General features: G+C 40.4%; 1 protein-coding gene across 14 annotated transcripts in view; it reads left to right on the top strand.

The window, feature by feature from the left end:
- INPP4A (inositol polyphosphate-4-phosphatase type I A) overlaps positions 1-24,379 on the top strand; it is a 131,212-nt gene that overhangs the window by 5,511 nt on the left and 101,322 nt on the right. For 13 of the 14 annotated variants that reach the window (XM_087757858.1, XM_087757857.1, XM_087757853.1 and 10 more), the window contains exon 2: positions 1,559-1,696. The exons of the other annotated variant lie outside the window; for it this stretch is intronic. The gene's annotated coding sequence lies outside the window, so the exon portion shown is untranslated. The remainder of the gene's footprint in view (positions 1-1,558; positions 1,697-24,379) is intronic. 14 annotated transcript variants of the gene reach the window in all.

The raw sequence follows: 24,379 nt of genomic DNA, 5'->3' as shown, positions 1-24,379 counted from the left end.
AAGAATTTTTCAAGAATTGTCCAGTCTTTGAGAGTTATAATAAGACTTCAGAATTAAATTGCTTTGTATAAGGTGTTTTAAAAATAGTTGCCTGCTTGGAGTCTCCTCTGTTCTTTTTCCAGCTCTTTTTCTACATTGTCTCTGTGATGACCAGTGTTAAGGGAATAGTTTTTCAGTTTGCTAAGCCTCTAGTTGTTCATAGTGCTCTTTTGAAAAACAACTTGTGTTTTTTTCAGTGTTGCTCAGAATAAAGCTGTTATTGATAAACCCTCTAAAGATAGTCTTTTTCTTTTTCTTTTTTTTTTTTTTTTCCCCTCTTCCTTACCCACCCGGATTTCTCTGTGCATCTTGCTGCATTTTGTTTTGCCACCAACAGTTCTTTTGATATCATAGCTACTTTTTACATTCGCTAGGCTGAAAATTACTGCCTCCCACAGCAGGGCAGGTGGAACGAAATGTGTGCCTGCGCTTCAGCAACTTTAGTGCAAAGTTCAGCGGCTTAATCTAAACTGTTGGTTTGACATTTTTGAAGAGCGTTCGCTTGATCTGGTCCATTGACTTTGCTTCGGAGGCCATGAACTTGAACAGCAGCGTGGTAATATCTTCAGTCACCAGAGCTACTTGCCGAGCTCTGTGTGCCATTTTTTCTGTTGCATTTTTACCATAAAGCGATAAGTATTAGTGCATTGTTAATTCTGATAGCAGTTCTGTAAATATCAGAATTTATTGAACATTACAGCATTTCTTTAAAAAAAGGTGCTTGTATATTGTCTTGTGGAAGATGCTACATATAAAATGTAAAATCTGGGATAAGTCTTCCTGCCCAGGTCCAGAAGCCTGTAGAACATTTCTCAGGTGCTTTGTCAGTGTGGACATTATCTGCACAAGAGAATTATATCGTGGGTATCTTATCCCTTCCAGTTTTTATGGGTCACTTTTTTATGTTCTAAATTGTGCAGTATCACACAGACAGATATAGCAACAATTAATATGAGACCAGTAGATAATAATATCTAGTAGACTAGTAGAAAAGTCACATATGTCTAGCCCTGTTTAAAAGTCGGTGTCACAGCTCGAAGTTAGGAGGTAGTGTTGTGTGACACTTAACTCCCTGTGGACTCATGAACTTGCTCTGCTGTCCAGTCACAGACTTCTAGAAACATGGATGAACATGGTCCTTGAGGCTTTCTAGTGATCAGAACTTTTGCTCCCAAAGTGTGGGTCAATTGTCCATCATCATGTCTGGGACTGGGGGAAGTGTTCGGCACTGTTGGTTCCGTGCTGAATGGAAAGCAGTGCTGCCCCATACAAACAAGACAGCTATAGATATGAAGACAACATTTTAAACCACAAATGACCTACGCTGCTGACAAAATAGCTGTCTTAAAAGAGCAGTCCATGTAACCACAGTTTGTCCTCATGGATTCCAGTTATGCTAAATCTTTAGTTAGATGATCTACTTTTTCTGTGTTGTATTTAATGCACAGGAGGGGCCTAATCTGGGGATGAACTGCGCAGTAAAGGACATCAGTAAGTGTAACAGCTTTATTTGTTGCAGAAATTGGAAGCTGTACAGCGATCAAAGCAGGGGATTGAAGGAAGAGGAGGACAAGTTTTTTTCCTAATTGAGAGCTGCATCCTTCCAGAGGCCGGGGACGCAACCCTACCACTCCCCACAGTTCCTGTGTGGTGCAAGGCAAGTCTTTAAGAATTGTTCTTTTGTCATTGGTCAATACAATATTTCTCAGGTTTTGGGTGCCTGATTGAAGATCTAGTTTCAGTTTTACAGAACTGCTAAGCCCTCTCAGCTATTTCTGCATATATTATGTAAAAGACTCTACACTTCCAAAGTTGAATCACAGGTGTCTCGAGTCGGACACTCCAAGCTAGTTGGTACTTTATTCTTTCTGCAGAAGAAGGCTGGTTCTCCCTTGAAGTCTGTGTCCAGTATCCCTCTCATTCCCACAGCAGGTTCCCAGCCTCCTTGCGGCAGCTTAGGCTGTCCCCCTTGGTTTTCCTTCTTATGTTACTTGTCTAGTCTCTTTGGTCTGCCCATACCTGTCTGCTCCCCAGCTCTTTATTCCAATGATTCCTCCCAGCCAAGTAATTTCTGACCTTATTTCTACCCCAGACCTCAGTCCTGGTCTTCTGACACCTTCATTTTTTTAAGCCACCTTTGGCAGTATTGCTCTTCGAATCTGTTGCTGCTTCTCCTGCTCCTTCGTTTTGACCATTTTTTCCCTGTGCTTTTGAATTTGATATTTCTTTCTTATTCCTGAAGGCTTGTCCTAGAGATATAGGTTCTGTTGGCCCAATCCAGTGTTCAGCCAAACTGATGTTGAATGATTATTAAAAGGAACTGTTTTTGGAACGCCTTGGGCTGGAGCAGTGAGTCTGCCTGTAGGGCAGTGCATGAGCAGTTAGGTCACCTGTGGAAATCAAGAGTACTCAGTTTTTTGGCATCTTTGGAGATTTTAGTTGTCAGAGAATCTCTGCTGGATCTGTGTTTACTGTGACTTTTTAATGGATTAGGATAGAAAGGAAAGACTGCCAGTTTTGGGTTTTTTTTTATATTTATGCAAATCATTTTTCCTTTAGCCCTTATTCTTGGCAGTAGCTGAACTGTTTTAGCTGAAATTAATGATTATTCTTTAAAAATCAGTTTGAGGCAAACACTCAGCATGAAAAATTTCTGGGCACACACTTTGGGAAAATGTAAGCAACTGAAAACAGCAGTCTTTTAAGAAGTGATGTTGAGCAGCCATGGTCACAGGTGGTGATGCTACTGGTCCCACCTTCTGATTGCTCCTTTCTTGCTGCAGGATTAGAAAGCGCTTTACAAATGGTTCATTCTCTTCATGTGAACCTGTGTATCTCAGCTATTGTGCAGTGACACAACAGCATAATGTTTGGCATGCAATGGCACGTAAGAGACTTTTAAAACAATGTGGGACTAGTAATGGCATGTAAATGACTTGTCCATTAGAAAATGGGGGAAATCTTGTGTAGCAAGGAACTGATTTCAATGTAAACAGGGACTTTCCTACTCTTCCCCTTTTGGTAAGAATGGTGGAAATGTTGAAGTGCATCTTTGCTTTGATGTATACCAAAACTCTTTCTCTCCCCAGGCAATGTACCTTGCCCAAACAACTCCGAGGAAGCATTTGTTGAGCACTAACTCAAAATGTATGGGTGCTGCCATCTATGTTGTCTGCATTACTTAGGGTTTTTTTCATCAAGTAATAGACAGACTTCATCTTACCAAGTTTGTAAGACTTGAGAAAACTACATATGCTCTGATTGAATCTTTTCTATAGTATGTTTCTTTTGGCAAGAACAGATTACCCAAGAATAGTTATTTTTTCCTGTTAGTTTGACCCAATCTGTATTTTAGTAAAATTACCCTTTCCAAGAAGTATCAGTAAGAACTGTATTTCTGCTAAAAGTACTAATGGTTGTGGTAGCATTGCCTGAGACACAGGCTTCCAAAATGAGCTGTAGATTCACTGCGTGACTTGAGCTAGAGATGGATATGGAACAAGCCTTGTTAATTCTATATCAGGTTGTCACGTAGCTTTCTATCTCTGTTTGTGATCTCTGCATCATGGTGTCTGAAGTGTTCTGTCCTGAATATATTAATGGTAGGTTACAGTTCTGTGTTCCCAAGAGGCTTTCCAGCTGGGAGCAAGCAATCTGTTATGACCAGAAGGTTATATACTCTATAAAAAGAGAGCACAGCAACACAGAGTCAGTCGAGAAATCTATGTGAAAGCTCCTATAGTGAGTGAATATGTAATAGTGTAAATAAAGCCATTAAAAGTCATCACAGACTCGCTGTTGACTCTTTGTACGTGTACTGTGCTGCTTTTCAGTGAGTGCATAATGCCTGTTACTTCTCAGCAGGATAATATTGCCCTGGGAGGAGAGATGCTGGTGGAGTGGAGGCTTCTGCTCTGCTGTGTAGGAGCAGCTCAGCAATTAGACTACCTGCTAAGCACAGGGAGACTGAGAGCTGCTCTAAAAACACTGCTCTCCAGTCCTAGCAGAAAGCAGGTACGTGGGGAGACAATTAATGGGGAACAAATTGTGAGGATCAGTGTTTTTCTAGTGAGATTTCCCTTCTCAGGAAGAGCAGTGAAAACTTCTAGTGTTTTGTTGTGTAAATGTCATGTCTTGCATAGATGTTTCAGGCGCTAAAGACTTGGCATAGGAATAGAAATTTTTTATTTTTGTGGTTCTCTTATGTTGCCTCCTTGTTCTGTTTCCTTCCTGTTGCTCTGAAGGGACAAAAGCATGTTTTCTCCCTGGTTTCCCTTACCTCAGAGTTAACTCAGGGTACTGCAGATTGGAAAGTAACACGTTAGATCTTACTCTTGGAATAGCAGAGTGCTGTTGTATTACCGTCTTGCTGTAGCAGTCCAGGGTTGCTTTGAACATGTCCTGTCTAGCTTTGGAGTGTTAAAATCACCAGAATGTGTTTGCTCCTGGGATATCTGCTGCTGTGTGAAGAAAGAAGGCAAACAGCATAGTCCTCTCCGCTGACATGTGTATATGAGCAGGATAGTTCATCCCAGGAGTTATCACTGGAACCCATCTTCCCTTCCACACCACGTCTGACAGGTAGGGGCTGGAGAGAGACACAGTGGTACAGTGGTTCTTCTGCAAGGATGCTCCTGGGAGTTTTCAATCTGAGGGCGGAAATTTATTTTGCTGTAAGTGCACACCTTATTAGGGAAACAGTTGTTTGAAACTGGTTGTGAGAATCCAGTGAAACGTTCTTTTAGGAGAAGCCATGGTGGTCATGTCTCAAGTAAAATAAGGTCATGAGTAATTCTCTTTTGAACAAAGGAGGTCATGAGGCCTAACATTTACATGCAGCAGTTAAAAAAGGGTGTCAGGGAATGTATGTGGCAGTAGTATTATCAACCTTTGGCATTTGGAAATCACAGGAAACCTTCAAAATCGTGAGGGTTGTTGAAATAATCCTTGCCATAGACTTCATATTTGTCTTCCAGCTTTGGGAGCTGTTAGGTAGCTCCCAATCTTGATGGTCCCTGTTCAATAACGCTGAGTAAAATAGCATGCTGTGTGGTCACCTCATATTCCCTCATGTCTTTAAATTTTTTGTGCCTGCAAATGGTGCTGAAGAACTAACATGCGTCCTGCCCTTTTTACGAGTTGACTTGTAAGGCGTGTTTGCAAACTCTATTCTGATACTGATAAGGTGAAAGGTTTTGTTTTTCCTATGTGTAATACATGCTTCAAGGACCTGAGACTTTCAAGAAAAGGCTGAGTATTGTGAGACTTGGGTAAAGTAATCAGAAGGAACAGTGATTCCTGAGGGAATAATTGTTGTAGGTTCTACAAAATCGCTGTGTTTCTGGGTTTCTCTGAGGCCCTTCACAGTGGCTATGAGGATGGGCAAAACCCACTTTTATATGGGCTTCTAAATATGTCTGGATTTGTGTAATTGTATATGGTTCATTGTCTTAGGGATTCATGGTGTAAAATTATGCCCAGGAAGCCAGTTTGGTGCCGACATCAGGATCTGTATGTATTGCACCTACCTGGAACTTTCAGAAAGTGAAGAATTAGTGAAATGAATCAAGTCCATTTTGTGCTATTTCTGCAGCAGAGCAGTATCAGAAGCTACACAGTCTCTCAACTAGAGGTTTTGAGCCAGGTGTTTCATGGGAAGCATTTCATTTCAGGCTGCTCCAGTACTGTGACCCTCTCTGTCATGATGAGCACCCTCTCAGAAGCATTCTGAGGTTCTGAGAGCACAGTGCACCCTGGTAATTTCCATCTGGGATGTGCTACTGAGATTTATAAATTAGAGCTTGCAAACAGTTGGTCTAATTTAAACTGTGATGTCTAAGGATTGGAGGAGGCACGAAGTGGTAAAAATCTATCTACATTCTTGCCCTTTTTTTGCTTCACTGTTTAGCAGCTAGGTTGGGGAGCCCATGAAGACATATGCCTCTAGGGAGGGTAGTGTTGTGTGGCTCTGCAAGGAGGAGAGTTTCAGTTCACCTAAAAAGTGTCAAGAGCCTGGGGAATAAAAAATAAAATGTAAGTGTTAGTTCCATAAGTAGAAGGAAGTGGGGATTTTTTTTCGATGACCCCTTTTTCCTCATAGCTGCAGTTATGCTTGCAGATTAGGATTAGTCTAGAATTGAGACCGTTTGGAACAGTGAAGCCATGAAGGTGGCAAGAGGTATACCTGAACAGAAAGGGTACTTGCAGAGCACAGGTTGAGAGGCATGGGCTATCTGTGAAAGTTTGACAGGATTAGGAAAAGCCATATGTATGAGCTTTAGGCAAACAGACTTTAAAAGACCTTGACATTAATTTATGGAGAAGATAGGGAAAATATCATTCATCTGTCATTATTTTTATGATGTAGTTGGTGGGAAGGGAGATAATGAAAGACCCTCTAGAATTATGATCGAAAATCATAAGAGCATAACTTACAGAACTGCAAGAAGCAAGACTTGAAAAAAAACCAAAAACAAAAACAACCAAAAAAAACCAAGGAAGGGGAACCATGAACTCTGTGGGAACTGTGGTACTACTGAATTAACAGAATTAGCAGTCAGAAAGTGAAAGCACCCAAAAGTCTAAAAATTGGAAGATTTGTGTTTCTCAGAAAGAAAATGAAAGGAGAAGCAGCCCTCTGCGCAATGAATTTTCAGAATACTGAACTAATGCTTGAAAGGAGTACCTTCAGGCACTGTGTGAGTTAGAAGGTCCAGTACAGAGGCCGTGTAGAATTTTTAAGTGATAAGAATTTGCTGTACTTTCAGAATCAGCCTCCTAAAGCATAACAGAAAAAAAGAAAACCCAAAAGTGAAACATGAGGTTTCCACATTGACTGCTACAGATACCTCAGTCAAAGAAAACTATTAATTGCAGTTGATGCATATAGAAATAATATTTCACTCTGCGTGGTTATCCTAAAATACTCTGTCTCAGATGCTTCAATTTAAGTGACAATGATTACTAATATAAAAACTTCTTTAATGGTTACCCTGTGGGTAGAAAGAAATATGCAAATGTAGTTAATTTCCAGAGAGGAAGAAAGATGACTTAAAAACAAAACCATGGTTGCTCACTTGACTATGTCTTCAACAAACCATTGACACCAAGGAAATGGCTTCTTATCCTATTGTCAGTAATCCGCAGTTGTGATCCCATCTTTCCCGTTTCCATCAGCTGCAAGATACATACCAATTTCTTCTCTCTTGGCCAAAATGAACAGCTTTTTACTTCTGACGGGACACTTGGTTAGGATATGTTTTAAGGTGAGACTCTTGTGGCTGTTGTGTGTTGAAGCTGGAACTTTGATGCGTTACTAAAATGTTGGTTTGTAGTCTTTTCTGTCAGGTAGCTCTGAGTACCATGGCATATTGGGTGTACAGGGGGTTTTGTTTCCTACTTAACCAAAATAAGAGGGTAACCTCCCACAAGTAAGAAACAACCCTGTCCTCCTTCAGACTAGGCAGCGTGAGAGTTGCTTCTGGTCAGAGGAACAGCCTCTGCCTCTGAAGGGCTGCTTCCCGTCCTTCCTAAAGCGTAAGCCTTCCCAGGCTGTGAAGTGGAAGTCAGCGCCCCTTCCCCATCCCGTCACCTGCCTCCCTGTTTACTTTTGAACAGCTGTTGCACCCCTTTAGAAGGTGAGTGGGTGTGTGTTGAGGAAGGGTTTGGTTAATAGTGTTTAAATGCATTGCGCAGGTGGGTAACTGCAGGGAAAAGATTTTTATTTTTGTTTGCTTTTTTAGTGGAGATACTTTGTAATAGAGCCTTGCATTTGTCTGAGGTTATTGTTTGCAGACAGGAATGAGATGATATAATGATGCAGGATATATTTGTGCTTTCCTGTTGTGGTATGTGTGGTTGGAAGTAATCTGGGTGTAGACCTGGTTATCTCGTAAATGACATGTTGCACAGGGCTGAGAGCAGGCGCTGTGAGTAAGGTAATGGGGAGGTGGCTGAAGGTTGAAAAGGAAGATAAAGCTACGCGTTTCCTTTTTATGGCTGGGTAGTTTTGTTTTGTTTTTTGCATGGTTTCGGGCATTCCTTTGGATATTCTTAAATAAAATCTAGTGAAGATTTGTGTGAGAGAAAGAGGCTGCGCCTGTACGTGTATATAGCACGTGCCCATATTTACCAAAATACCAGAATGGTTCATAACCCTTCTGTTCTTGTGGCAGCCCAGCTAAAGCCATTTTCCATGTTGCCTTTCAGACCCGTGTCCATCTGATTCAGACTCTTGTCCCTCTGATTTTACACTAAGAAGCTCTGCCATATGCTGTTCAGACCTGATATTCTGGCTCAGTGTGCTTCAGATGCCTAAAAAAGTCCTTTCCCAGAGACCTCCTCTTCTGTCACATTCACATTTGAAAGTGTTATTTTGGTACTGATGCATGTGTATGACATTGCATTTGTCGGATGCTTAATTCCTCTGCAACATGCAGTATTTGGTGCTAGCAGGGGTGGAAATGAGGGCAGGGTTTAGACCCAAGAAGAGAAGCGTCCCTGGCAGCAGTGGCCAGTGTGGAAATCCTTGAAATGATACACATGATGAGCAAAGTTTGTAAGATGAGTAGTAAGGGAGTGGTCTCCTTTCTGGAGAACAGGAGGGGCATGAAGCTGACGTGGGAGGTATGTGATGTCCCCATGAAGATGATTTTTACTGGAAAATGTGTGTGTGTGGGAATGATCAGAGGGACATGCAACACGTTGAGAGGCTTTGGAAATGCGATACTGTCATTTGTTTGCACTGTCATGCTGACTGGCCTACTTTTCCTCTGAAAAGGATTTGCTGACAACCATGTGAAAACCCTTCAAACGAAGGCGTAGCCCCATATAGCAGCAGTAATCCCTACCTGTCAGAGCTGGAGTTTCTCTCTTCCATCTGCTTGAATCTGAAATCTGTTGCTGGCAGCAGTTCGACCTCCAGGCTTTAACTGTGTTTCCATATTCAGAGCACTAGATGTTGGCTTTCAGATGGAAGTGGAGACAAGTTCTCTTGCAAAGAGTCACCGAAAATCTGCTGGTCTGCACCTTTGTTTTGCTGATACCACAGCTTTTAATACTGCACTCTTAATTAACTTTATACCCTGCTTCCATTTCTTGCTGCCAGAAGAATACTTGAAGCAATGTGGGTTTTCTCCTGCCCTTGGAGTACTGATTTCAGGCAAAGTGGAAGGGAAAGAGGAAATGCGGGGGAGAAACATTGTTGCAGTTTGATAACACTTTTAAATAATTATTGTTTTAAGGTGTGATGTATCAACATCAGTTGTCTATATTTTTAATGGAAGTCTTGCTTTTTAATTTGTTGTTAATATAAAAACATTTTGTTTTTATAAAATGTGTGTGCAACACTTGAGACAGCATTGCAGAGTGTCTATTTTTAATGCTGGAGTTTTAGCGTCTCTCGAACAGGGTATTTGCTTAATCATACCCTGTTGGATCTTATCTTCTTTTTTTCCCCACCCTTCTTTTCACCCACAGTTCAAATGGCTGGCTGAATATGTGTTCTTTGGATGCATCAGCATGAAATTTTGCAGATGGCCACCGGTCTTAATACATGTGAAGCTGTGATCACAGTTTTCTAAACAGTGCCAGAGATGCTGAATTATGTTTGCAGTATTGCCAAATCTCTTTAATCAGTCTTGACTGAAAAATGATGGCATAAATCCCAGATTAGTAATGGTGCTTCAGTGAGTCATTAGCAGTGGTTGTCTAGATCTGCTGTAAAAGATGCTTTTTACAGACACAAATGGGCCAGTGCAGGGCAAAAGGGGATGTGCTATGGTATAGCTTAGGTAGAGCCATTTTTAGGTTCTTGGGCATGTATGAGAAGAAACTTCTCACATAATTTGCTCAACATGGTACTTTGTAGCTGGGATCTAGAATGCCATGCTCTCTCCTGAAAACAATTTATAACTCGGTACAGGTGCTGTTTTTCTGTTGTTGCATCAGCCGTTTGAGTTGTGGGACTAGAGCTGAGTGGAGAAATGTGACTTAGCCCAACATCCCGGTGAGGTGGTAATTGCGCAACCGCAGGGTCCCGCTAACACCAGTTGAACAAGGCAACCTGTGCGGCAGGGAGGGAGCGCACTGGGCCTGGGTTGTATGTGCGCATACCTTTTAGTTGTAGGGGTCAGCACTGGGGACCTTCATCTTCCCAGCCTGTCCTTTGCTGCGAATAGGAGGGGAAGGGCAAAGGCTGTTTGTGCATGGAGGCAGTGCAGGATGGTGCCGGCTCCGAGTGGAGAGCCCCTCTCTGCCCCTCACAGTGTGAGCAGGTACCAGGGCAGTGTCGGGCCATAGCCAAAGTGCGCAGTAGAAATGTTTGATACTAAACCAAAATAAAAATGCTCATCCGCAAGGTCTTTCAAACTTGCAGTGTTACCTCCATAACGAGTATCTTGGGGCACATTGTTATTGTTTTTAGGGTGGCTATTAACTGTGTAAGAGAATTGTCCATTGCAAAAGGCTTTTGTGCCAGCCGTGATGCAAACCAGGTCTCCCCTTGTGAGCCTAAAGGTGTTTGTGAATGTCGTCTTTTTTTTGGTTGAAGGTTTGAACTGCTGAAAGGTTGTGTTTTGACAGGTCAGAGGAATTAAGCCTTAAACAAATAGTGTATAAAGTTTGAGCAACAGCAGCGTATTTTCCTTCACACTCCAGGTCTTGAACTGGAAGGCCTGTTTTTAATGAAAAAAGACACCTACAGAGAAAAAAGGCCTCTTTGCTTAGATCACCTTGGTTTCATGCAGACATTAAAAGATCGTTTTCAGAGCTTCTGTCCAGAAATATTTCTTAAATGTACAGGCTTAACTGGGCAAAGTGATTAAACTTTTTCCTTTATTCGGACTAAGAGCTTTGTTTGAAGAACATGAAGCACTTGTCTTCTCCTTGGATTGAATGCTTCTGCTTTTAAAGCAGTCTATTTCTGCTCACTAAACAAGAAACAGGAAAGTGAAATGTGCAGTGTTTAATCCTACTTGAAAACATTTGCATGAAAAAAATTCAGTACATTTTTTTCTGGACATGTACTCAAGTTGTAAGAGAAGGGTTATAATAGGCTTTACTTTTAACAGCAATGATGCATAGCTTATTTTTCACCTTGCATTTTGTCTGGAAACTTTGAATAGTGTTCACTTTTATATGTGCAGACATATATTTGCTAGGATTTTTTTTAACGTTTCACGCTTCTGATAGCTAGCAGTCTTATTGTTAGAAACAGAATTTTACATTTGTATGCCAAAGTTTCAAGATCAATATCAATGTGATACCTGTGATATCGTACACTTTCCAAATTCTTTAGCAATTGTATTCTCCAGATTTTGGAGAAAAATGGTTTCTCAACTAAAATTACAGCAAAGCTTGAAATCTTAACTGGTGACATGGGTGTTACCAATTCTGTTTTCTAACATGCCTCCAATAAATGAAAGTTCAATACTATTTTGCCTGTGTTACAGTAGTAAAAATCATCTATTTAGTAAAAACTCTGTAAAATCACTAATTGTTAAGTCAAAAGTATAACATCTTGGACGCCAGGAATACTTGGAGATCTCAAGATGGAAAGAATCTTTCTTTCTCTCTGGGGCTTTCTTCACAAAGCAGATGTAGGAAGCTTTGAGCAGATGTAGGAAGCTTTGTATTTTTTATTTTCACTGCTTAAATTTATAATTATAAAATGAACAAACCAACAGTAAATATGGCATGATGCTTATTTCTATTTTCTGAAGAAAATATTTGTCTGGAGAGATTTCTTTTCATGATTTAAGTTACCATTTTTGCAGATATTTTTCGAAGTTTCCTGAATCTTTGTTTTTCAGATTGTGGTTTCAGATTTTCTTTGACGTTATAGTTAGTGAAAAACAAAATATTAAAGAAAACCAGTAAGTTTCTGGAGTTTATATAAAAATACATTTTAGTGAGATATATTTGACTTTGGGATGTTTTCTTGATGAAGGAAAAGCAAGCCATTTCAGACCAAGCACGGGGCAACAGCATCTGTAAGCTAGTCAGATTCCTTGGGTTTTTTCTTCCAAGTGACTGTAGATCAAATAGAAGGGAAAAACTATATTCTCATGTCTAATTAATGGATATCAATGTCTGTTGTGAGCAATGATGGTTTCTACATAAAGTAAACACACATCCTGTACTCTGGCTTTGGGACAGTTCTGTATTTCTGTGTGTTTTTATTTTGGTGTACTCTCAAACTCTGGATTTGGTTTCAGATGCTAAATTTGTTCAGATCATTCTCTTTTTTTTTCCCAGACAATTCTAAATGTAATTAAGTGTATTGCACTGTATGATTTCATTTTTTTTTCTTTTTTTCATCCGTCCTCCCTTTTTAAGTAAAGAAAACAAATCCCACAAAACTCATTTAATATTTTTGGATTCCCACATCTATTTATGGCTGCTTGCATCATGGGGGAAAAAATGCGACACGGCTCATAGGAGGGTGACATAAAAGGCTATATGCGGCTGTTGACTGGTGAGAGTTCCAGTCCTTGTAGAATATCCCAAGAAAAAGTATAAGCACAAACACCATAGTAGTTCGTTAGGTTTTTTGGTGTGGTTTTGTTGATTTTTTTTTCAGTACACATCACCACCTGTATTAGAATCTGCAGGCTTTCCTCTCCTTTACTACCTGTGTTCTTGTCCAAAGCGATCGCTGGTAGCAGGGGCGAGCGGCCGTGGGTGGACAGATCCCAGTCTGGGACTCCCTGCAGTGCCAGAGGAGACTTGTCAGCCTCATCAACAAAGCGCTGTGGTACCGGGCTGAGTGTTCAGCGTTTCCCTTAGTTCTGGTTCGTAACATACGCAGCGCAAGCATATGAACTTGTGCTGCGTATGGACTGTGGGTTTCTTAGATTGTTATGCTGCGTGCTTTTTTAGTCAGCTGTCTCTTGTTGGACAGCTGAATGAGGCTGGGGTCCTGAATTTGATAGGTGTGTTTTGAACGTAAGTTTGGTTTTGCAGGGGGATATGAAGTGTATGGCAGTTGCTGATTTTTACAGTGCGATCAATAATGATCTTGCTTTGGAAAAAATGTGTGTTCTTTCCCATGCAGTGTGAATGTAGGCTTTAAGACAGAGAATTTTCTTAATGCGTGAGAAATTAAAATGAGTGCTTTCTTATTGCTCGAGGAAAATGAAGTATAAAAAAGGAGACAACTCGTGACAGTAAATTATTATGATAATTTATTTGCTGGACAGAATTATTGCTACCCTTGAAACTGGCTTTTAATTTCAGTGAAATGGAAACAATTGGTAGCTGTCTCTTGTACACTGTGTTATTCGGGAGCTCTCCAAAAACAATGAAAAGGCCAATCAAAATATTATGGGTTTTTTTTCTTTTGACATGTTGGCTGCTTTCCTTTTTGAACTTGACCTAATAATGACAGATTTGCTTAAGATAAAGTTCTGGGAACCTACATTTATTATTTTTTGGCTCTGGGCACAGAGAGAGCAAATAAATGAGACGTCTGTAGATGGTTTTCTGCTAGAAATACATGTTTGTATACACATCCGTAGGTGAGAAACACTTACAAATATGCAAACTTACATATGCATGTAAATTACGTATACACACAAACTCCTAAATTCGGTGTTACAGCTGTACAGGGCGCATGTTCAGGTAAGCAGGGACAACAAACTAGAAACTTTTGTAGGTAAGAGAAGATAGGATGAAGTGATGTAATATTTTCTGATTTTTTTCCCCTCTTTTAAAAAGAATTTAAAGTTCTGTTTCGTTGCAGGAGTGTAAATAGGTCACCGTGTGTGAACAGAGTCCATGATGATAAGTACACAGAGAATGAAGACTACACAGACCCCATCCTTGTCTTTGCTTGTGATACCTGCCAAGTCTCCAGCTCAGGAGTCTTTGTTCTCAGCTCTTGTTGGTGTCATTAAAAACTGCTAAAGCCAGACACTAAATTGGTTGGAGCAGACCTTTTACAACCTGGATATTTTCCTCTCTTTGTTGTCTGATTAGTCTCTTCCTCTGACATCAGTGGGTGTTGGACCAAACCTTTACTTCTGTGAAAATCTTAAGAGACTGGAGATGAAGAAAACATCTGTAAAATTTTGTAGCAGGAGAAAATTTAAGTAATGCAGGAAGGAAGGAATACTGTTATTTAAAACAGCCTCGTAATTTTGTCTTGGTAGCAATTGTTACATTTGTTGCAAGTTCATTAACTGACTTCCTACTGTGGTTTGTACTGCTTGTGGTTGCAGGCAATTAAACGTGGAAGTCACACGATCAACGCTTGCTGTAGTTTTAGGTGGAGACAGCTGTCATCTGGTGTACAGGAAAAGGCCACCTAGTTGTGCTAAGTCACAGTCCGTCAGCCTTACATTTCTGCCTCTAAAACCATGCAATCTAACGAAAATATGCAGTGAACATCTGACCCTTGGAGTATGCGTTTAGACCTCCGCAGCTATTAATGATGAAAAGTCGTAGTACTTGTTTATACCCATTTTGCTGTTTATTTTAAGTACAGTGTTTTGTTGCTGGATTTGCATTTTACCTGAATTTCTCATTGGAATGATTTTACTGTGTAATAACTGCCCCTGCAAAGGTAGTACTTCGAAGTGAAACAGACTGAGGAGGAGGGAAATAATTTGTAATTAATCATGTGAACAGAGAGAGGACATGTTCACAATTATAAAAAAATGTGTATTTCTCTCTTACTGTGTGCATAAATGAAAAAACATCTAGTGGACCACTGAAAGTAATTTTTAACTGAGCGGTTCTTCCCTCCTGGAATGTAAATCCCAAGAAGTTTGAAATAGGACAAGCAAACATGAGGAAAGATAACAAGCAATGTACAGAAACCAGAAATCCTACTAGAACTTGTGGCTCTTTGGTTTTAGATTTAAAAAGTAATTTCTTCTAAACAAAGTGACATCATGTTCTGGTTCATCAACAAAGTTTAGCTCTTGCAGCTGAGAGTTGGGGTGGCTGCATGTTGCTTCTTTGGGGAATGGAAAAGCCCTGCTTTAGCTTTGGTGCCTCCTTTCCACTTGCAGACCTCTGGAACTGAAAAATGATTAATAGGAAGATAAAATACAAGGCTGGTAGTTATGCATAGTTTAAGCAAAGTTAAGAGGTTTTTAGGTAACTGTTGGAAACCAGCTGAAACAGGATGTGCTTGTTTGCATCAGTATTACTGTTTTTTTACAGGCTGTAAGTGCACTCATATTTGTCTGGGCTTCAACCCAGTTGTCTGCACTCTGAGGGACAAGAGCCTGCTGTTGGAAGGAGGGTGGGAATGAAGGACTGAGTCATTGTTTTTTCTGCTGGTTTTACTGGTGAAACCAGCACCATTCTGGCTTGAACCAACTTGCTTGGTTCTGTACAGGTAGGCATGGTAAAAAGTCTTGTAGCAAAGAGGTGAAAAATGATATGATATTAGTGGCATGAGTTCTTTCTGCTGAAGGGTTATGGGGATAGCAGGTGCAAGCCAGAGGCAAGTTGAGGTCTGAAGCACTTGACAGATTTCAGATGGGACTTGGGCATTGCTATCTGAAGGCAACAGATGTAGTCAGAGGAACCTGAGGTCTCTGCAAAGTGAAATACTTTTTGTTTTCTTAATGCTTTTAATTTGTGTCACTAGAATATTTAAAGTGGTTTTGCTGTATTAAGCATGAAACAAGGAAACAGTTCCTAAGAAGCATTTCTTAAGTAGTCTACGTTTTACAGTAGAGGTTCTCCAGTTTTGCTGTCACTTTTGCTTAAACCTGTCAAAAAAAACCAGAAACGTGGCTCACAGATGTGTTAGGCTTTGCTCATCTCTCCTTTTGATGTGCCTTGTGTCCCCATGGATTCTCTGGCATTTTTTTCTTTTTATTCATTGCTAAGTGGAATATTTCAGCCATATACAAAGTGAAGAAATTCAGAGTTATGTACCGTTATTGATTAGTGCTTCCTAGCCATTTTCTAAAGGGGACAAATTTGCACAAGACACTTGAGACATTCATGATTGATAACGCGTATTGGATTTCTCCCCTTCGTTTGGCACAAAACTCCTGCCTTGGGAAACTGAATTGTTCCTGTGCGCCACCCAGTCCTACATATTGAAAACAGTTTAAAGTCAAGCATTGGTGCTCTTCTTGTGCTGAGTAAGTTTTACTGACATCGGTGAAGTTACTTGCAGAATAAGGAGTTATGTGACTGGAATAAGTGTTTTAAATAACTTCTGTTAAAGAAATTACCTATAACCATAAGGAAAATCAGTTTGTCCTTGAGCATTTTTCACAAACAAATTGAAAGGAGTTACCAGAGGGAGAGGGGGAGGTGGCTTTGCTTGTGAATGTATGGCTGTAGAGTCAGAGGGCAGGAGTAACTGAGTAGAGAGCACCCTGCGATGTAGCAATGCACAGGAGATGCCTGTGTCTTTGTTAGGCGGAAGTCTCATGTTGGTGCTTTCCTCCTGAGAGAAAAGAACTGTCCTGACAAAGGGAACCAGCTCACTTTTTCCATGGTTGTGAAAAAGAGAAAGCAGAAGTTCATTGCCAAAAGCCAAAAAAACTTTACTAGAACTTATGACGTACAGAAAATGTAGGGTGGTGTCCAGTATAGACTGCCTAAAATAATGTTAGAAGTTAGCACAGTACTCGCTCTGATTTTTATTACAGTATCTACTAATTTGTAGCATAGGAAATTTACTTAACGTAACCACTTGAGAAGCCCAAAGAATCACGGGTATGTCTGCAGAACTATTAATTGGGAAAATTTCTACCCTATTTAGGTAGCTGTGATCTTGATAGCTGTCTGATCCTAGTGTTAGTAGTGGATTAGTGTAAGCGAACAACAATCATAATTTTCTTAAGAAAACCCCTGAGTAGTAAGTATTGCTGCCCAGGGAAGTGGTTGAGTCCCCATCCCTGGAGGTGTAGATGTAGTGCTTAGGGCCATGGTTTAGTGGTGGACTTGGCAGTGCTAGGTTAACGGTTGGACTTGGTGACCTTAAAGGTCTTTTCCAACCTAAATGATTCTATGATTCTATTGATTTTTATCCTTGATTGACCTATCTCCGATTTTTATCCTTGACTGACCTATCTCCCGACTTACTTCTTTGCATGTGTTACTGTTCCATTCATATTCACCGTGCAACAGTCTCTCGCAGGGATGGTCTGTCAAAAGGTGTTCTTCCTTCATGGCTTCATCAGCCCTTGATCTGCGAACAGTCTAGCTTGTCAAAGATGTATTTGGGCTGATTTTGGCTATTCAGGTCAGTGACTTGAGGACTGGACTCCTTATCATGTTGCTGATGCTTAACAGGCCAGCATACAGTAGTCATCTTACGCAGGCATATTCTTAGCTTGCTGTAGATCTAAGGTTATTTATCTGTGCAGTTCACAGTGGAATGAGGTTCAGCTAAGTGACTTTGTGTTTGCTGTGGTTCAGCTGATGTGTTATAACTTGTTAAACTTCTGTACTTTGATCCTGAGCTTTTATCTTTATAGCCGTAAACGTAGAATGTCTGATTGTGACAGGCAGGTCTTCCGAGCCTAAGAATGGCACTTCTGTCTTTTGCATCAGTGCTTTTCATGTGTCTGTGCTATTTTTTTTCTTATGTGTTACGCTATTTTGATTCCAACCAATATTCCTTTAAAAAAACCCCAACAACCAATCAAACAAAAAAACCACCAGCTGTTTTAAAAGTCTTATTTTTATAGAATAATATTTGGATTGGATAGAAAGTGCTAGTTGTATCTGCCTTTTGACATTTGCTATTCTTGATCAGTTGCTTAATCTTAACTAGTCTTTTAAAAGGCATCACATATTTTAGAAAGAATAAGCTGCAATTCACTCTGCCCCGTACACAGGTTAATATTACAATGTTACTACACTGAACTAAACCTTACTTTTATTTGGTTGCTGGATTTAAAAAAAAAAACAAACAAAAACCATATTTCTGTGGTTAGGCCCTAGTCTGACATACTGCAGGGGTGAGTCTTTATATGCCTGTTTTAATTATCACGTGCATTTTCATGTGAAGAGCAAGCTGCAGAGTTAGGAGGTCTTTACTTTCTCGTGTCTCAAGATGCAAGCTTGTTTCAGATGTCATGGCCTTGTTGAAGGGATTAACAACAGACAAGTAGAAGTCATGTTCTTTCACTGGGCTGGCTGGTTCTTCTGATCCCATGCCTGAAATGCTGTGGCTGCAAGTTTCCTGGGTCTCTTCTCAGTTCATGAACGATAGCTAGCAGCTACCTGTGGCAGCTACTCTGGGTCTGCTCTTCTGCTTTTCCTCTCCCTTTCCATTCAAAAGGAACAGAATATTTGGTTGTGTTTTGTGGCAACATGGATTCTCCTTTCTGCTACTGAACCTGGGCTAAATATTTCTGCAGTATTCCAGTCCAAGCAACTGGAAGCTGGTTTGGGTGTAGCTGCCTTGCTGCCAGTGGTCAAAACTCACTATTCAAGTTAGGTTTAAACAAGGGTGAGGTTTTAAATAATCCTAAAGTGAAGGTCCTTCTGATTGAGTTCCAGCGCTTGAACTTTTGTGGTTCATGTCTTCAAACTCCCTCTGCTAAATCATGAAAGAGCAGAGATTTGCAGTGGTGTTACTGAGTTTTAGAAGTCAGACTTGAGACTTTTGCCTAGTCTTAGAATGTTAGCAGCTGGGCGTTTAAGGAAACCATTGAATATCACACAGTTTATAATTCCTGATATGCTACACAGGTCCAGAGCTGCTTTAAAACTTACGACGCTGCTCCAGCCTTGGGGCAACACAATGACAGAGGGTGTATCAATGTAATGCTTCTCCCAGCAGTTTCATCCTAAGGTGTTTTTCTGCCTTAATTTTCTTTGCAAACATACCTTTCCTTGGTTTGCTCTTCAGTCTCCCAGTGCAGGATTAAGCCAGATGTGGGTGAGTATGGACCTGTGCAGTAAGATGGGTAGCTCTGTACCTCTGCACTGTCATCTTAATGTATTCGCTGTATTTGCTGAACTTAATCTAAAGGGATTCAAATTTTGTAGTCTGTGTAGCTTCACATTCTAAGGGACATTTCTTCAAGAAATGTATTAAAGGATTTCTTGTTACTTCTTTGGCACAAATTTTACACTGCTTAAAAGAATGCCAGGAGAAAACCATTCCTGTCTTTACTTTTAAAAATTACACCTGCCTATAGGCATATTTTTCAAGTAGGTAATTAGCTCTGAATGATTTTGTGGCAGCTCTGTTTTAATCATTTGAAGAGTGACAAAGCAGATAGACTTGGCAAAATAGGGCAAAATGGCTAAAAATCTAGCTGATTGATTTTGTGGTTTCACCTGCAAAGAAAGGTAAGTGCTTGATTGTGGTACATGTGTGCATGAGTGGGACATCATTACTTTTAATCAGCCCCAAGAGTACAAGTCTCACCCTTTTTTAGCACCCATATGTCAGTCTGTATGCTGCAAAAATAGATTATATTTTGTTTGTTCAAACTGGCAACATGATAAAAATTTTCCAGGAGACTGAATACTCTGTGGATGTTTAACTGTGTAATCTCAGTCTAAAATAAGACATACCAGTTTAATTACTTATCTGAAAAATGTTTTTGTTGTCTTTTTTTCTTTTTCTTTCTTTTTCTTATTAGGGTGGTTAGCTCTCAGGCTTGAGGGATTGAGGGGACAGAAAAAGGAGTAAGAGTCATTTTCTGAATTGTCTCATTTTTGTGCTTGCAGATGATCGTAGGAGCACTCTGGGACTTGATAGCCGTTTAGAGATTATCTTAGAGACACCCTGCTCTGCACCAGCTGCTCTCAGTGCTCTCCCAGATTGAATGCGAAGGATGCTATCCAGTGGCTCATGTCTTGCTGGGATTAATTTTAGGCTGTTATGAAAAGCTAGGGCTGGTCTGCTTTGGTACATTAATTGGGGTTGTTGAGTGTTACGTGAGCTAAAGACAGTTTTTTGTTCTCACTGGTGCTTTATTCTCCACAATGCTGCATGTAAACCAGATTTGTCTTGTACTTCAGCTGCTACTGCCGTTAGTTTTTAGAAACTAGGCTGAGATTGGAATACCATAATACTACTCTCTATCGGTCTACTTTTTCCCCACCTTCCTCCACTGCTCTTTGTACTGTGAGAAAACTGGTGAGTAAGAGATTTCTGAGGAAAAAGGAGGATGAGCAGCCTCCAAAACTTGCAAAATGTAAAGAAGCAGTCATGTTAGTTATCCCTCCTGTATTTGTCATGCATCTCCTCAAGAAGACCCTATACCTGGTAGCTCCTCCTTATAGTACAAAAAGCAATGTGTGGACTTAGAGGACAATAAAAGGCAACGGCTTCAGGCAGCTGTGTTATCAATTTCAGGGTGCTGATAATAGTGTATCATAGGGGGCTTAAACTTTGCAGTACCGTTTTTCCTTTTTCTGTGGATTTGTGGCTTCTGCAGTATTAGAGGCCAAACCTGCCATAGTACCTTTTCAGGCCCTCAGCCTGTGCAGTAAAATATCCTGTGGAGGCGCTGAGTTCTGAAAAACAGTTCTGAAAAATGGCGCTAGAGCCAATCGGCAATGCGGCACTTGGAGAAAGCTGTAGTGACTACAAAGGATTATTTCTGTCATGAGCCAAAAGCCCAGGAGTTTCAGGGACGGGTGGCCCAAAACAGCATCCAAGCTCAGCGTGTCATGCGTTTTGTGTAACTGAGCTACAGCATGCTCAGGGATCATGGAGGGTTTGCATAGCTCTGCATTGCAGCTTCAGCAGCCAAACCTTTGAGCATTGCTCAGTGGCAGGCCAGGAGTTTGTGATCTGTGGTCCATGAAGCGGTGGAACCTTGCGTGGTATTGCTTTCCCTTTATTCATTATTATTGCCTTCATTGCATTGAAGAGGCTAAGCAAACCTTAAATGCTTCATGTTAAGTAGCACTTGCTTTTATGGAAGAATTTTTTGCATGAGGGTAAATGGTTAGTCCGCTGAACAAGGAAGGCTTGATTCAGGGAATGAATTTTGAAGCCTCTGGTAATAGAGTTGTATGGTTTAAGGTCTTACTTGGGTTCCTGCCAGTCAGTCTTGAACTTTCAAGGAGCGATAGGTTCACGTTGGAAAATGCCATGGGTCAAGATGTGATTAGGACCTTTTTCCAGACTGAAACCTGCAGAGGTCTGCACGGCTCTTCAGACACCTGCGTCAGTGGAAGAGGCCTTACCGCTGTGAATGAGCGCAGTTAAGTACAGCGGAGTCATAGCAGCCTTAAGACTCTTCTGCCCAAATTCAAAACAAGGGAAACAGAGCTGAAAAAAGTTTTGTTTTTTTTTACCAGAGACTTGACAAACATTGTTTTTCTTGCCAAACGATACTTTTATGAAGCTTTCCTGATGATCTCTTCCCAAGTCCTTTGGTCTCCTCTCTCTCCCTTTGCTGTCACAGCTTCCCCAGGCATCTCGTTTTCTTGTGTTTGCTTCTGAGCATCCTGTCAGTCAGGCAGCTCACTCTTGCAGCTTACAAATGTGTGCCTGTGTCTCTGCCTGAGTCACTCCTCTCCCGAATCCACCTCCTCGGATCTTTCTCCATCACACAGCTAACTGTGCTGTTTGACTTGCCCTGCCATGCTTTCCCCGAAGATGACTTGCCATGCAATTTTGCCATCACTTCTCCATTTCCTGTTCTCTAAACCAGTTTGCCCCATTTGCAACCCACCACAGGGCCATTAACTTCTCTCCTTTCAAGACCATACGCTAGGAACTGCTCTCAGGTTGGTGTATTAACTGGAACTTGTATCCTCTTGATGGTGACATCGATCTTTGCCTTGCTGAGCGACTTGATTCCCCAGCTCTGACATTTCCTCTGCTTCTGTCTGTCATCTTCTAAAAACATCTCATACCTCATAGCCAAATTCTTCCCATCTATGTTCTATTTTCAGCTCTGCTTTTACTGGATAGTCTCCATATTTAACTTAGCACTTAAGCTGCTGCAGCATTTCTGTATATCTTCTGTGGATTTTTTTTTATTTGTTGGTAGGCCTGATTGGGGCGTATTGGCACCAGCAGACTTCATCCCCTCTGCAGTTTTAGAGGGAAGTGAGTGCCTTCAGAGAGTTGATTCCTGACACCTAGGTTAGCATCTTAGCTCCTGCTTAGCTTAGGTGATCTGAACTGCACTCTGCCTGTCTTGTTTCTGAGAAAGTAGAGAATTCAGTGCATTTTCTGACTTTCCTGGATGTTCTTGTTAGTGTAGTCTCTTCAGCCTCCACATTGCATATGAGAAGTATGCATGGATTGTAGTCATTTTCAACCTATTAAAAAGATCAGAGGCATTACAGAATTTTAAACTATGACTTCTTAATTTATGTTCTTAAATATTCCTTTATTCCTGGTTAGCATGCTGCATCTGTAGGAGGAATCAATAGATTTGTTTCTTTAATGCAATTTTTGAAGTTCCCACTTCTTTTTTTTTTTTTTCCCCCTAATGGGAGATTTTTCAATGTCAAACTTAACTCTACAGGCTACGTATTTCCTCTTTTTAGTACCTAAATTACAGGTTTTTAGCCCATGGTGTTATGGAACATTGGAGTAATAAAGCTGAAAAGGCTTCTCTTAAAAACAAACAAACCAAAAGATCACAAGTAAGATACCAAAAATATGTTGCTTTCCTGTGTGGAAAGCTTTTTATGCTGGTGAAAAAATTATTATTTCCTTGTCACTCTCTTATATAAGCTATAATTGCTACCAATTTCATGCAAAGTTTGATACTATTTGTAAAAAGGCTCAGGCAGGTCTCCATGATATTTTTTGAACCTGCCATCAATTATTTTTTGGGAGGAAGAATTGGAGGGGGGAAGAGTGGGTAGAAGAAATGCGCACCATTTTTGTACAAAAAAGGCTTGTACTGATTAGCTGCTATCTAAATTATAGTCTATGAAAATAAACTTTAAGCTCCTTTATATGAAGCTGACAAATCCTCAGGTCCTTTTGAAATAGTGTTTGGCCAGTATTTGTGTGGTTTCAACCTATTATATGAATTCCTAAAAAAGGCAGGCTGTTTAGAAACACTGTCTAACAGGTGCTGCTTGCATCTTCCCCTTTTTTAGACTCACTGTAAAAAGAAAGACATGCATACTTTTGAAACTGGTTTAATGTAAGGATGGCTTTTACTTGTCTTCCTTTAATTTTAATGTGTTTGCTTTTCCATCTTAACTACAGCTGTTACACTGAATTACAGGCTGTGTATTTTAAGAGTCCTTCCATAGTTATGGGTGTGGATCAGTAGTTTCCATACTTTGCCGTGCTTGGCTCAAGGCAACCGCAACTCCGTGCTAGTATTTGCCCTTGCTTGTGATTTCCTCACTGAACCAGTACTGTGCAGTAGTTAACAGAACTGGAGATAGTTCAGTGCTTCTCAGACAAAATGGATGGTTCTGAAGCTGTAAATGATTATTCTTTGTATTAGAGAGAGAATTTCTTACTTGGATTGTATTGAAGAACTGACACAGATAAAGGCTCTGTCTTCTTTCTCTTTGCTCAGTTTGGTGTCTCTGTTCAATCTTGATGTAATCAGCAAAGATGAATATACTGTATTCTATTTCAGAAGCCCTTTCCTGGAGCGTTATTAGAATTGTTTTTCCCAAGAGAAATTAACAGAGAATTAATGCTATTTTGGACTACAGCAATCGATAAAGTATTTTTACACTACCTGTCTTTATGGCTCTTGCTGACTTACGCTTGTATTGGTGATCTTGTATTTATAGCCAGCTCTTTCCAGTATGTCGTCTTTATCTCTAAAATGATTTAATGAGATTTCAACTTGCAAAAGTGAGTGTATTTTGGAGCACATCTTTCTAGGAATGTGACTGTCATTTATTAAATAGTTCTTTAAACAGTTCTGTATTGATTAGAATCAACCTCACAAGATTTGGATGGGGGATAAACAGATATCTTCCTTCCAAAACTAAGCATTATCCCAAAATTACTTAATAATACATTGAAAGAAAGCTTGTCCAATATTTAGTGCACTAATCAGAGCTTAAGATTCAGTTCCCAAGACTCTTCAGATAATGTCAGGCAAGTAATGAATAAAATCATTACAAGCTAAGTGAAGTGGGCCCTAGAAACGTGTGCCTCTGAGCCTCAGACTCTTATCTACTTCATTCTTCCATTTTAAAAAAGAAACAAACCAACAAAACACAAGCACCCAGTCCCATGCCCCCCAAAAACCCCCAAACTGACAAGCTGGGGGGAGGGAAACCTTGCCTTCCTCTGTTTGGGGTTAAAAACTGTGAGGTGAGCTGTTGTTTCCCAGACCTCCGGGTGCATGCTTTGTCTCTATCCTGACTGTCTCAGGTGCAAAACGCATGCCAACAGACCTGTGCTTTTCACCAAACTAATCTCCATGTCCAGGAAGCCTTGGGTCTGTAG

The sequence above is a fragment of the Nipponia nippon genome, unplaced genomic scaffold (assembly GCF_047370975.1).
Source record: "Nipponia nippon isolate SJK-2023a ecotype South Korea unplaced genomic scaffold, ASM4737097v1 scaffold_2, whole genome shotgun sequence".
NCBI lineage: Eukaryota > Metazoa > Chordata > Aves > Pelecaniformes > Threskiornithidae > Nipponia > Nipponia nippon.
The sequence above is the reverse complement of the archived record's forward strand: the minus strand, read 5'-3'. Positions and strand labels throughout refer to the sequence as shown.